The sequence below is a fragment of the Schistocerca gregaria genome, chromosome 11 (genome assembly GCF_023897955.1).
Source record: "Schistocerca gregaria isolate iqSchGreg1 chromosome 11, iqSchGreg1.2, whole genome shotgun sequence".
NCBI classification, from domain to species: domain Eukaryota; kingdom Metazoa; phylum Arthropoda; class Insecta; order Orthoptera; family Acrididae; genus Schistocerca; species Schistocerca gregaria.
The window spans coordinates 122,167,558-122,182,066 of NC_064930.1; positions in this window are offsets into that span (position 1 = coordinate 122,167,558).

The following is a 14,509-nucleotide window of genomic DNA, read 5'->3' on the forward strand; positions in this document are numbered from 1 at the left end:
GAACTAGTAGTATTTTACAATAGAATGTATAAAAGGAGGAAAGACTTACAAAAAAAAGAAGTTTTGCAGTCCAGAATCTTCGTCGTTCGTATGGCTGAGGTTGTGTCTCGTTTCGTACCGTAATCCATGCAATGAGACATTAAGCCTTCCTGCCATACGACCATGTCAACCTGCTGTGAAGAACAAACAGATTAGTTGAATTTAAATAATGTAGGTAGCTCGAACCTGAACTAGTAGTATGCTACAATAGAAAGTATAAAAGGAGGTAGGACTTACAAAAAAAAAGAAGTTTTGCAGTCCACAATCTTCGTCGTTCGTATGGCTGAGGTGCTGTCTCGTTTCGTACCGTAATCCATTCAATGAGACATTAAGCATTACTGCCATACGACAATGTCACCCTGCTGTGAAGAACAAACAGATTACTTGACATTAAATAATGTTGGTAGTTCGAAAGTGAACTAGTAGTATGTGACAATAGAATGTATAAAAGGATGAAAGACTTACGAAAAAAAAGAAGTTTTGCAGTCCAGAATCTTCGTCGTTCGTATGGCTGAGCTGGTGTCTCTTTTCGTAACGTAATCCATTCAATAAGACATTAAGCATTGCTGCCATACGACCAAGTCACCCTGCTGTGAAGAACAAACAAATTAGTTGACTTTAAATAATGTAGGTAGCTCGAACCTGAACTAGTAGTATGTTACAATAGTATGTATAAAAGCAGGAAAGACTTAAAAAAAAAAAAGAAGTTTTGCAATCCAGAATCTTCGTCGTTCGTATGGCTGAGGTGGTGTCTCGTTTCGTACCGTAATCCATGCAATGAGACATTAAGCCTTCCTGCCATACGACCATGTCAACCTGCTGTGAAGAACAAACAGATTAGTTGAATTTAAATAATGTAGGTAGCTCGAACCTGAACTAGTAGTTTGCTACAATAGAAAGTATTAAAGGAGGAAGGACTTACAAAAAAAAAAAAGAAGTTTTGCAGTCCGGAATCTACGTCGTTCGTATGGCTGAGGTGGTGTCTCTTTTCGTACCGTAATCCATTCAATGACACACTAAGCATTGCTGCAATACGACCATGTCACCCTGCTGTGAAGAACAAACAAATTAGTTGACTTTAAATAATGTAGGTAGCTCGAACCTGAACTAGTAGTATGTTAACAATAGAAAATATAAAAGGAGGAAAGACTTACAAAAAAAAAGAAGTTTTGCAGTCCGGTATCTTCGTCGTTCGTATGGCTGAGGTGGTGTCTCGTTTCGTACCGTAATCCATTCAATGAGAGATTAAGCATTGCTGCCATACGACCATGTCACCCTGCTGTGAAGAACAAACAGATTAGTTGACATTAAATACTGTAGGTAGCTCGAACCTGAACTAGTAGTATGCTACAATAGAAAGTATAAAAGGATGAAGGACTTACAAAAAAAAAAGAAGTTTTGCAGTCCAGAATCTTCGTCGTTTGTATGGCTGAGGTGGTGTCTCGTTTCGTACCGTAATCCATTCAATGAGACATTAAGCATTGCTGCCATACGACCATGTCGCCCTGCTGTGAGGAACAAACACATTAGTTGACATTAAATAATGTTGGTAGTTCGAACCTGAACTATTAGTATGTCACAATAGAATGTATAAAAGGAGGAAAGACTTAAAAAAAAAGAAGTTTTGCAGTCCAGAATCTTCGTCGTTCGTATGGCTGACGTGGTGTCTCGTTTCGTACCGTAATCCATTCAATGAGACATTAAACATTCCTGCCATACGACCATGTCACCCTGCTGTGAAGAACAAACAGATTAGTTGATTTTAAATAATGTAGGTAGCTCGAACCTGAACTAGTGGTATGCTACAATAGAAAGTATGAAAGGAGGTAGGACTTACAAAAAAAAAAAGACGTTTTGCAGTCCAGAATCTTCTTCGTTCGTATGGCTGAGGTGGTGTCTCGTTTCGTACCGTAATCCATTCAATGAGACATTAAGCATTGCTGCCATACGACCATGTCACCCTGCTGTGAAGAACAAACAGATTAGTTGACATTAAATAATGTTGGTAGTTCGAACATGAACTAGTAGTATGTTACAATAGAATGTACAAAAAGGAGAAAAAACTTACAAAAAAAAGAGAAGTTTTGCAGTCCGAAATCTTCGTCGTTCGTATGGCTGAGGTGATGTCTCGTTTCGTACCGTAATCCATTCAATGAGACATAAAGCATTGCTGCCATACGACCATGTCACCCTGCTGTGAAGAACAAACAGATTAGTTGACATTAAATAATGTTGGTAGCTCGAACCTTAACTAGTAGTATGCTACAATGAAAAGTATAAAAGGATGAAGGACTTACAAAAAAAAAGAAGTTTTGCAGTCCACTATCGTCGTCGTTCGTATGGCTGAGATGGTGTCTCGTTTCGTACTGTAATCCATTCAATGAGACATTAAGCATTGCCGCCATACGACGATTTCACCCTGCTGTGAAGAACAAACAGATTAGTTGACATTAAATAATGTAGGTAGTTCGAACCTGAACTAGTAGTATTTTACAATAGAATGTATAAAAGGAGGAAAGACTTACAAAAAAAAGAAGTTTTGCAGTCCAGAATCTTCGTCGTTCGTATGGCTGAGGTGGTGTCTCGTTTCGTACCGTAATCCATGCAATGAGACATTAAGCCTTCCTGCCATACGACCATGTCAACCTGCTGTGAAGAACAAACAGATTAGATGAATTTAAATAATGTAGGTAGCTCGAACCTGAACTAGTAGTATGCTACAATAGAAAGTATAAAAGGAGGTAGGACTTACGAAAAAAAAGAAGTTTTGCAGTCCAGAATCTTCGTCGTTCGTATGGCTGAGGTGGTGTCTCTTTTCGTAACGTAATCCATTCAATAAGACATTAAGCATTGCTGCCATACGACCAAGTCACCCTGCTGTGAAGAACAAACAAATTAGTTGACATTAAATAATGTTGGTAGTTCGAACCTGAACTAGTAGTATGTTACAATTGAATGTATAAAAGGAGGAAAAACTCAAAAAAAAAGAAAGAAGTTTTGCAGTCCGGAATCTTCGTCGTTCGTATGGCTGAGGTGGTGTCTCGTTGCGTACCGTAATCCATTCAATGAGACATTAAGCATTGCTCCCATACGACCATGTCACCCTGCTGTGAAGAACAAACAGATTAGTTGACATTAAATAATGTTGGTAGTTCGAAAGTGAACTAGTAGTATGTTACAAAAGAATGTATAAAAGGAGGAAAGACTTACAAAAAAAAAGAAGTTTTGCAGTCCAGAATCTTCGTCGTTCGTATGGCTGAGGTTGTGTCTCGTTTCGTACCGTAATCCATTCAATGAGACATTAAGCATTGCTCCCATACGACCATGTCACCCTGCTGTGAAGAACAAACAGATTAGTTGACATTAAATAATGTTGGTAGTTCGAACCTGAACTAGTAGTATGTTACAATAGAATGTATAAAAGCAGGAAAGACTTACAAAAAAAAAGAAGTTTTGCAATCCAGAATCTTCGTCGTTCGTATGGCTGAGGTGGTGTCCCGTTTCGTACCGTAATCCATTCAATGAGACATTAAGCATTACTGCCATACGACCATGTCACCCTGCTGTGAAGAACAAACAGATTAGTTGACATTAAATAATGTAGGTAGCTCGAACCTGAACTAGTAGTATGCTACAATAGAAAGTATAAAAGGATGAAGGACTTACAAAAAAAAAGAAGTTTTGCAGTCCACAATCGTCGTCGTTCATATGGCTGAGGTGGTGTCTCGTTTGGTACTGTAATCCATTCAATGAGACATTAAGCATTGCTGCCATACGACGATGTCACCCTGCTGTGAAGAACAAACAGATCAGTTGACATTAAATAATGTTGGTAGTTCGAACCTGAAATAGTAGTATGTTACAATAGAAAGTATAAAAGGATGAAGGACTTACAAAAAAAAAAGAAGTTTTGCAATCCAGAATCTTCGTCGTTCGTATGGCAGAGATGGTGTCTCGTTTCGTACCGTAATCCATTCAATGAGACATTAAATATTCCTGCCATACGACCATGCCACCCTGCTGTGAAGAAAAACAGATTACATGACATTAAATAAAATGGTAGTTCGAAAGTGAACTAGTATTATGTTACAATAGAACGTATAAAAGGAGGAAAGACTTGCGAAAAAAAAGAAGTTTTGCAGTCCAGAATCTTCGTCGATCGTATGGCTGAGGTGGTGTCTCTTTTCGTAATGTAATCCTTTCAATGAGACATAAAGCTTTCCTGCCATACGACCATGTCACCCTAATGTGAAGAACAAACAGATTAGTTGAATTTAAATAATGTAGGTAGCTCGAACGTGAACTAGTAGTATGCTACAATAGAAAGTATAAAAGGATGAAGTACTTACAAAAAAAAGCAGTTTTGCAGTCCACAATCGTCGTCCTTCGTATGGCTGAGGTGGTGTCTCGTTTCGTACTGTAATACATTCAATGAGACATTAAGCATTCCTGCACTACGAGCATGTCACCCTGCTGTGAAGATCAAAAAGATTAGTTGACATTAAATAATGTACGTAGTTCGAACCTGAACTAGAAGTATGTTACAATAGAATGTATAAAAAGGGGAAAGACTTACAAAAAAAAGAAGTTTTGCAGTCCAGAATCTTCGTCGTTTGTATGGCTGAGGTTGTGTCTCGTTTCGTACCGTAATCCATTCAATGAGACATTAAGCATTGCTCCCATACGACCATGTCACCCTGCTGTGAAGAACAAACAGATTAGTTGACATTAAATAATGTTGGTAGTTCGAACCTGAACTAGTAGTATGTTACAATAGAATGTATAAAAGCAGGAAAGACTTACAAAAAAAAAAGAAGTTTTGCAATCCAGAATCTTCGTCGTTCGTATGGCTGAGGTGGTGTCTCGTTTCGTACCGTAATCCATTCAATGAGACATTAAGCATTACTGCCATACGACCATGTCACCCTGCTGTGAAGAACAAACAGATTAGTTGACATTAAATAATGTAGGTAGCTCGAACCTGAGCTAGTAGTATGCTACAATAGAAAGTATAAAAGGATGAAGGACTTACAAAAAAAAAGAAGTTTTGCAGTCCACAATCGTCTTCGTTCATATGGCTGAGGTGGTGTCTCGTTTCGTACTGTAATCCATTCAATGAGACATTAAGCATTGCTGCCATACGACGATGTCACCCTGCTGTGAAGAACAAACAGATCAGTTGACATTAAATAATGTTGGTAGTTCGAACCTGAACTAGTAGTATGTTACAATAGAAAGTATAAAAGGATGAAGGACTTACAAAAAAAAAAGAAGTTTTGCAATCCAGAATCTTCGTCGTTCGTATGGCTGAGATGGTGTCTCGTTTCGTACCGTAATCCATTCAATGAGACATTAAACATTCCTGCCATACGACCATGCCACCCTGCTGTGAAGAAAAACAGATTACATGACATTAAATAAAATGGTAGTTCGAAAGTGAACTAGTATTATGTTACAATAGAATGTATAAAAGGAGGAAAGACTTGCGAAAAAAAAGAAGTTTTGCAGTCCAGAATCTTCGTCGTTTGTATGGCTGAGGAGGTGTCTCTTTTCGTAATGTAATCCATTCAATGAGACATTAAGCATTGCTGTCATACGACCATGTCACCCTGCTGTGAAGAACAAACAGATTAGTTGACATTAAATTATGTTGGTAGTTCGAACCTGAACTAGTAGTATGTTACAATAGAATGTATAAAAGGAGGAAAGACTTGAGAAAAAAAAGAAGGTTTGCAGTCCAGAATCTTCGTCGTTCGTATGGCTGAGGTGGTGTCTCTGTTTGTAACGTAATCCATTCAATGAGACATTAAGAATTGCTGCCATACGAACATGTCACCCTGCTGTGAAGAACAAACAGATTAGTTGACATTAAATAATGTAGGTAGCTCGATCCTAAACTAGTAGTATGCTACAATAGAAAGTATAAAAGGATGAAGGACTTACAAAAAAAAAGAAGTTTTGCAGTCCACAATCGTCGTCGTTCGTATGGCTGAAGTGGTGTCTCGTTTCGTACTTTAATCCATTCAATGAGACATTAAGCATTGCTGCCATACGACCATATCACCCTGCTATGAAGAACAAACAGATTAGTTGACATTAAATAATGTAGGTAGTTCGAACCTGAACTAGAAGAATGTTACAATAGAATGTATAAAAGGAGGAAAGACTTCCAAAAAAAAAGGAGTTTTGCAGTCCAGAATCTTCGTCGTTTGTATGGCAGAGATGGTGTCTCGTTTTGTACCGTAATCCATTCAATGAGACATTAAGCATTCCTGCCATACGACCGTGTCACCCTGCTGTGAGGAACAAACAGATTAGTTGAATTTAAATAATGTCGGTAGCTCGAAACTGAACTAGTAGTATGCTACAATAGAAAGTATGAAAGGAGGTAGGACTTATGAAAAAAAAGAAGTTTTGCAGTCCAGAATCTTCCTCGTTCGTATGGCTGAGGTGGTGTCTCGTTTCGTACCGTAATCCATTCAATGAGACATTAAGCATTACTGCCATACGACCATGTCACCCTGCTGTGAAGAACAAACAGATTAGTTGACATTAAATAATGTAGGTAGCTCGAACCTGAACTAGTAGTATGCTACAATAGAAAGTATAAAAGGATGAAGGACTTACAAAAAAAAGAAGTTTTGCAGTCCACAATCGTCGTCGTTCATATGGCTGAGGTGGTGTCTCGTTTGGTACTGTAATCCATTCAATGAGACATTAAGCATTGCTGCCATACGACGATGTCACCCTGCTGTGAGGAACAAACAGATCAGTTGACATTAAATAATGTTGGTAGTTCGAACCTGAAATAGTAGTATGTTACAATAGAAAGTATAAAAGGATGAAGGACTTACAAAAAAAAAAAGAAGTTTTGCAATCCAGAATCTTCGTCGTTCGTATGGCAGAGATGGTGTCTCGTTTCGTACCGTAATGCATTCAATGAGACATTAAACATTCCTGCCATACGACCATGCCACCCTGCTGTGAAGAAAAACAGATTACATGACATTAAATAAAATGGTAGTTCGAAAGTGAACTAGTATTATGTTACAATAGAACGTATAAAAGGAGGAAAGACTTGCGAAAAAAAAGAAGTTTTGCAGTCCAGAATCTTCGTCGATCGTATGGCTGAGGTGGTGTCTCTTTTCGTAATGTAATCCTTTCAATGAGACATAAAGCTTTCCTGCCATACGACCATGTCCCCCTAATGTGAAGAACAAACAGATTAGTTGAATTTAAATAATGTAGGTAGCTCGAACGTGAACTAGTAGTATGCTACAATAGAAAGTATAAAAGGATGAAGTACTTACAAAAAAAAGCAGTTTTGCAGTCCACAATCGTCGTCCTTCGTATGGCTGAGGTGGTGTCTCGTTTCGTACTGTGATACATTCAATGAGACATTAAGCATTCCTGCACTACGAGCATGTCACCCTGCTGTGAAGATCAAAAAGATTAGTTGACATTAAATAATGTACGTAGTTCGAACCTGAACTAGAAGTATGTTACAATAGAATGTATAAAAAGGGGAAAGACTTACAAAAAAAAAGAAGTTTTGCAGTCCAGAATCTTCGTCGTTTGTATGGCTGAGGTTGTGTCTCGTTTCGTACCGTAATCCATTCAATGAGACATTAAGCATTGCTCCCATACGACCATGTCACCCTGCTGTGAAGAACAAACAGATTAGTTGACATTAAATAATGTTGGTAGTTCGAACCTGAACTTGTAGTATGTTACAATAGAATGTATAAAAGCAGGAAAGACTTACAAAAAAAAAAGAAGTTTTGCAATCCAGAATCTTCGTCGTTCGTATGGCTGAGGTGGTGTCTCGTTTCGTACCGTAATCCATTCAATGAGACATTAAGCATTACTGCCATACGACCATGTCACCCTGCTGTGAAGAACAAACAGATTAGTTGACATTAAATAATGTAGGTAGCTCGAACCTGAGCTAGTAGTATGCTACAATAGAAAGTATAAAAGGATGAAGGACTTACAAAAAAAAAGAAGTTTTGCAGTCCACAATCGTCTTCGTTCATATGGCTGAGGTGGTGTCTCGTCTCGTACTGTAATCCATTCAATGAGACATTAAGCATTGCTGCCATACGACGATGTCACCCTGCTGTGAAGAACAAACAGATCAGTTGACATTAAATAATGTTGGTAGTTCGAACCTGAACTAGTAGTATGTTACAATAGAAAGTATAAAAGGATGAAGGACTTACAAAAAAAAAAGAAGTTTTGCAATCCAGAATCTTCGTCGTTCGTATGGCTGAGATGGTGTCTCGTTTCGTACCGTAATCCATTCAATGAGACATTAAACATTCCTGCCATACGACCATGCCACCCTGCTGTGAAGAAAAACAGATTACATGACATTAAATAAAATGGTAGTTCGAAAGTGAACTAGTATTATGTGACAATAGAATGTATAAAAGGAGGAAAGACTTGCGAAAAAAAAGAAGTTTTGCAGTCCAGAATCTTCGTCGTTTGTATGGCTGAGGAGGTGTCTCTTTTCGTAATGTAATCCATTCAATGAGACATTAAGCATTGCTGTCATACGACCATGTCACCCTGCTGTGAAGAACAAACAGATTAGTTGACATTAAATTATGTTGGTAGTTCGAACCTGAACTAGTAGTATGTTACAATAGAATGTATAAAAGGAGGAAAGACTTGAGAAAAAAAAGAAGGTTTGCAGTCCAGAATCTTCGTCGTTCGTATGGCTGAGGTGGTGTCTCTGTTTGTAACGTAATCCATTCAATGAGACATTAAGAATTGCTGCCATACGACCATGTCACCCTGCTGTGAAGAACAAACAGATTAGTTGACATTAAATAATGTAGGTAGCTCGATCCTAAACTAGTAGTATGCTACAATAGAAAGTATAAAAGGATGAAGGACTTACAAAAAAAAAGAAGTTTTGCAGTCCACAATCGTCGTCGTTCGTATGGCTGAAGTGGTGTCTCGTTTCGTACTTTAATCCATTCAATGAGACATTAAGCATTGCTGCCATACGACCATATCACCCTGCTATGAAGAACAAACAGATTAGTTGACATTAAATAATGTAGGTAGTTCGAACCTGAACTAGAAGAATGTTACAATAGAATGTATAAAAGGAGGAAAGACTTCCAAAAAGAAAGGAGTTTTGCAGTCCAGAAGCTTCGTCGTTTGTATGGCAGAGATGGTGTCTCGTTTTGTACCGTAATCCATTCAATGAGACATTAAGCATTCCTGCCATACGACCGTGTCACCCTGCTGTGAGGAACAAACAGATTAGATGAATTTAAATAATGTCGGTAGCTCGAAACTGAACTAGTAGTATGCTACAATAGAAAGTATGAAAGGAGGTAGGACTTACGAAAAAAAAGAAGTTTTGCAGTCCAGAATCTTCCTCGTTCGTATGGCTGAGGTGGTGTCTCGTTTCGTACCGTAATCCATTCAATGAGACATTAAGCATTGCTGCCATACGACCATGTCACCCTGCTGTGAAGAACAAACAGATTAGTTGACATTAAATAATGTTGGTAGTTCGGACCTGAACTAGTAGTATGTTACAATATAATGTATAAAAGGATGAAAAGCTTATAAAAAAAAAAAAAGTTTTGCAGTCTGGAATCTTCGTCATTCGTATGGCTGAGGTGGTGTCTCGTTTCGTACCGTAATACATTCTATGAGACATTAAGCATTGCTCCCATACGACCATGTCACCCTGCTGTGAAGAACAAACAGATTAGTTGACATTAAATAATGTATGTAGTTCGAACCTGAACTAGTAGTATGTTACAATAGAATGTATAAAAGGAGGAAAGACTTACAAAAAAAAAGAAGTTTTGCAGTCCGGGATCTTCGTCGTTCGTATGGCTGAGGTGGTGTCTCGTTTCGTACCGTAATCCATTCAATGAGACATTAAGCATTGCTGCCATACGACCATGTCACCCTGCTGTGAAGAACAAACAGATTAGTTGACATTAAATAATGTAGGTAGCTCAAACCTGAACTAGTAGTATGCTACAATAGAAAGTATAAAAGGGTGAAGGACTTACAAAAAAAAAGAAGTTTTGCAGTCCACAATCGTCGTCGTTCGTACGGCTGAAGTGGTGTCTCGTTTCGTACTGTAATCCATTCAATGAGACATTAAGCATTGCTGCCATATGACGATGTCACCCTGCTGTGAAGAACAAACAGATTAGTTGACATTAAATTATGTAGGTATTTCGAACCTGAACTAGTAGTATTTTACAATAGAATGTATAAAAAGGGGAAAGACTTACAAAAAAAAGAAGTTTTGCAGTCCAGAATTTTCGTCGTTCGTATGGCTGAGGTGGTGTCTCGTTTCGTACCGTAATCCATTCAATGAGACATTAAGCATTGCTGCCATACGACCATATCACCCTGCTGTGAAGAACAAACAGATTAGTTGACATTAAATAATGTAGGTAGTTCGAACCTGAACTAGAAGAATGTTACAATAAAATGTATAAAAGGAGGAAAGACTTACAAAAAAGAAAGGAGTTTTGCAGTCCAGAATCTTCGTCGTTCGTATGGCAGAGATGGTGTCTCGTTTTGTACCGTAATCCATTCAATGAGACATTAAGCATTCCTGCCATACGACCATGTCACCCTGCTGTGAAGAACAAACAGATTAGTTGAATTTAAATAATGTAGGTAGCTCGAAATGGAACTAGTAGTATGCTACAATAGAAAGTATGAAAGGAGGTAGGACTTACGAAAAAAAAGAAGTTTTGCAGTCCGGAATCTTCGTCGTTCGTATGGCTGAAGTGGTGTCTCGTTTCGTACTTTAATCCATTCAATGAGACATTAAGCATTGCTGCCATACGACCATATCACCCTGCTATGAAGAACAAACAGATTAGTTGACATTAAATAATGTAGGTAGTTCGAACCTGAACTAGAAGAATGTTACAATAGAATGTATAAAAGGAGGAAAGACTTCCAAAAAAAAAGGAGTTTTGCAGTCCAGAATCTTCGTCGTTTGTATGGCAGAGATGGTGTCTCGTTTTGTACCGTAATCCATTCAATGAGACATTAAGCATTCCTGCCATACGACCGTGTCACCCTGCTGTGAGGAACAAACAGATTAGTTGAATTTAAATAATGTCGGTAGCTCGAAACTGAACTAGTAGTATGCTACAATAGAAAGTATGAAAGGAGGTAGGACTTACGAAAAAAAAGAAGTTTTGCAGTCCAGAATCTTCCTCGTTCGTATGGCTGAGGTGGTGTCTCGTTTCGTACCGTAATCCATTCAATGAGACATTAAGCTTTGCTGCCATACGACCATGTCACCCTGCTGTGAAGAACAAACAGATTAGTTGACATTAAATAATGTTGGTAGTTCGGACCTGAACTAGTAGTATGTTACAATATAATGTATAAAAGGATGAAAAGCTTATAAAAAAAAAAAAAAGTTTTGCAGTCTGGAATCTTCGTCATTTGTATGGCTGAGGTGGTGTCTCGTTTCGTACCGTAATCCATTCAATGAGACATTAAGCATTGCTCCCATAGGACCATGTCACCCTGCTGTGAAGAACAAACAGATTAGTTGACATTAAATAATGTAGGTAGTTCGAACCTGAACTAGTAGTATGTTACAATAGAATGTATAAAAGGAGGAAAGACTTACAAAAAAAAAGAAGTTTTGCAGTCCGGGATCTTCGTCGTTCGTATGGCTGAGGTGGTGTCTCGTTTCGTACCGTAATCCATTCAATGAGACATTAAGCATTGCTGCCATACGACCATGTCACCCTGCTGTGAAGAACAAACAGATTAGTTGACATTAAATAATGTAGGTAGCTCAAACCTGAACTAGTAGTATGCTACAATAGAAAGTATAAAAGGATGAAGGACTTACAAAAAAAAAGAAGTTTTGCAGTCCACAATCGTCGTCGTTCGTATGGCTGAAGTGGTGTCTCGTTTCGTACTGTAATCCATTCAATGAGACATTAAGCATTGCTGCCATATGACGATGTCACCCTGCTGTGAAGAACAAACAGATTAGTTGACATTAAATTATGTAGGTATTTCGAACCTGAACTAGTAGTATTTTACAATAGAATGTATAAAAGGAGGAAAGACTTACAAAAAAAAGAAGTTTTGCAGTCCAGAATTTTCGTCGTTCGTATGGCTGAGGTGGTGTCTCGTTTCGTACCGTAATCCATTCAATGAGACATTAAGCATTGCTGCCATACGACCATATCACCCTGCTGTGAAGAACAAACAGATTAGTTGACATTAAATAATGTAGGTAGTTCGAACCTGAACTAGAAGAATGTTACAATAAAATGTATAAAAGGAGGAAAGACTTACAAAAAAGAAAGGAGTTTTGCAGTCCAGAATCTTCGTCGTTCGTATGGCAGAGATGGTGTCTCGTTTTGTACCGTAATCCATTCAATGAGACATTAAGCATTGCTGCCATACGACCATGTCACCCTGCTGTGAAGAACAAACAGATTAGTTGAATTTAAATAATGTAGGTAGCTCGAAACGGAACTAGTAGTATGCTACAATAGAAAGTATGAAAGGAGGTAGGACTTACGAAAAAAAAGAAGTTTTGCAGTCCACAATCGTCGTCGTTCGTATGGCTGAAGTGGTGTCTCGTTTCGTACTGTAATCCATTCAATGAGACATTAAGCATTGCTGCCATATGACGATGTCACCCTGCTGTGAAGAACAAACAGATTAGTTGACATTAAATTATGTAGGTATTTCGAACCTGAACTAGTAGTATTTTACAATAGAATGTATAAAAGGAGGAAAGACTTACAAAAAAAAGAAGTTTTGCAGTCCAGAATTTTCGTCGTTCGTATGGCTGAGGTGGTGTCTCGTTTCGTACCGTATTCCATTCAATGAGACATTAAGCATTGCTGCCATACGACCATATCACCCTGCTGTGAAGAACAAACAGATTAGTTGACATTAAATAATGTAGGTAGTTCGAACCTGAACTAGAAGAATGTTACAATAAAATGTATAAAAGGGGGAAAGACTTACAAAAAAGAAAGGAGTTTTGCAGTCCAGAATCTTCGTCGTTCGTATGGCAGAGATGGTGTCTCGTTTTGTACCGTAATCCATTCAATGAGACATTAAGCATTCCTGCCATACGACCATGTCACCCTGCTGTGAAGAACAAACAGATTAGTTGAATTTAAATAATGTAGGTAGCTCGAAACGGAACTAGTAGTATGCTACAATAGAAAGTATGAAAGGAGGTAGGACTTACGAAAAAAAAGAAGTTTTGCAGTCCGGAATCTTCGTCGTTCGTATGGCTGAGGTGGTGTCTCGTTTCGTACCGTAATCCATTCAATGAGACATTAAGCATTGCTGCCATACGACCATGTCACCCTGCTGTGAAGAACAAACAGATTAGTTGACATTAAATAATGTTGGTAGTTCGAACCTGAACTAGTAGTATGTTACAATAGAATGTATAAAAGGAGGAAAAGCTTATAAAAAAAAAAAAAAGTTTTGCAGTCCGGAATCTTCGTCGTTCGTATGGCTGAGGTGGTGTCTCGTTTCGTACCGTAATCCATTCAATGAGACATTAAGCATTGCTTCCATACGACCATGTCACCCTGCTGTGAAGAACAAACAGATTAGTTGACATTAAATAATGTAGGTAGTTCGAACCTGAACTAGTAGTATGTCACAATAGAATGTATAAAAGGAGGAAAGACTTACAAAAAAAAAGAAGTTTTGCAGTCCGGAATCTTCGTCGTTCGTATGGCTGAGGTGGTGTCTCGTTTCGTACCGTAATCCATTCAATGAGACATTAAGCATTGCTGCCATACGACCATGTCACCCTGCTGTGAAGAACAAACAGATTAGTTGACATTAAATAATGTTGGTAGTTCGAACCTGAACTAGTAGTATGTTACAATAGAATGTATAGAAGGAGGAAAAACTTACAAAAAAAAAAAAGTTTTGCAGTCCGGAATCTTCGTCGTTCGTATGGCTGAGGTGGTGTCTCGTTGCGTACCGTAATCCATTCAATGAGACATTAAGCTTTGCTGCCATACGACCTTGTCACCCTGCTGTGAAGAACAAACAGATTAGTTGACATTAAATAATGTAGGTAGCTTGAACCTGAACTAGTAGTATGCTACAATAGAAAGTATAAAAGGATGAAGGACTTACAAAAAAAAAGAAGTTTTGCAGTCCGGAATCTTCGTCGTTCGTATGGCTGAGGTGGTGTCTCGTTTCGTACCGTAATCCATTCAATGAGACATTAAGCTTTGCTGCCGTACGACCTTGTCACCCTGCTGTGAAGAACAAACAGATTAGTTGACATTAAATTATGTAGGTAGTTCGAACCTGAACTAGTAGTATTTTACAACAGAATGTATAAAAGGAGGAAAGACTTACAAAAAAAAGAAGTTTTCCAGTCCAGAATCTTCGTCGTACGTATGGCTGAGGTGGTGTCTCGTTTCGTACCGTAATCCATTCAATGAGA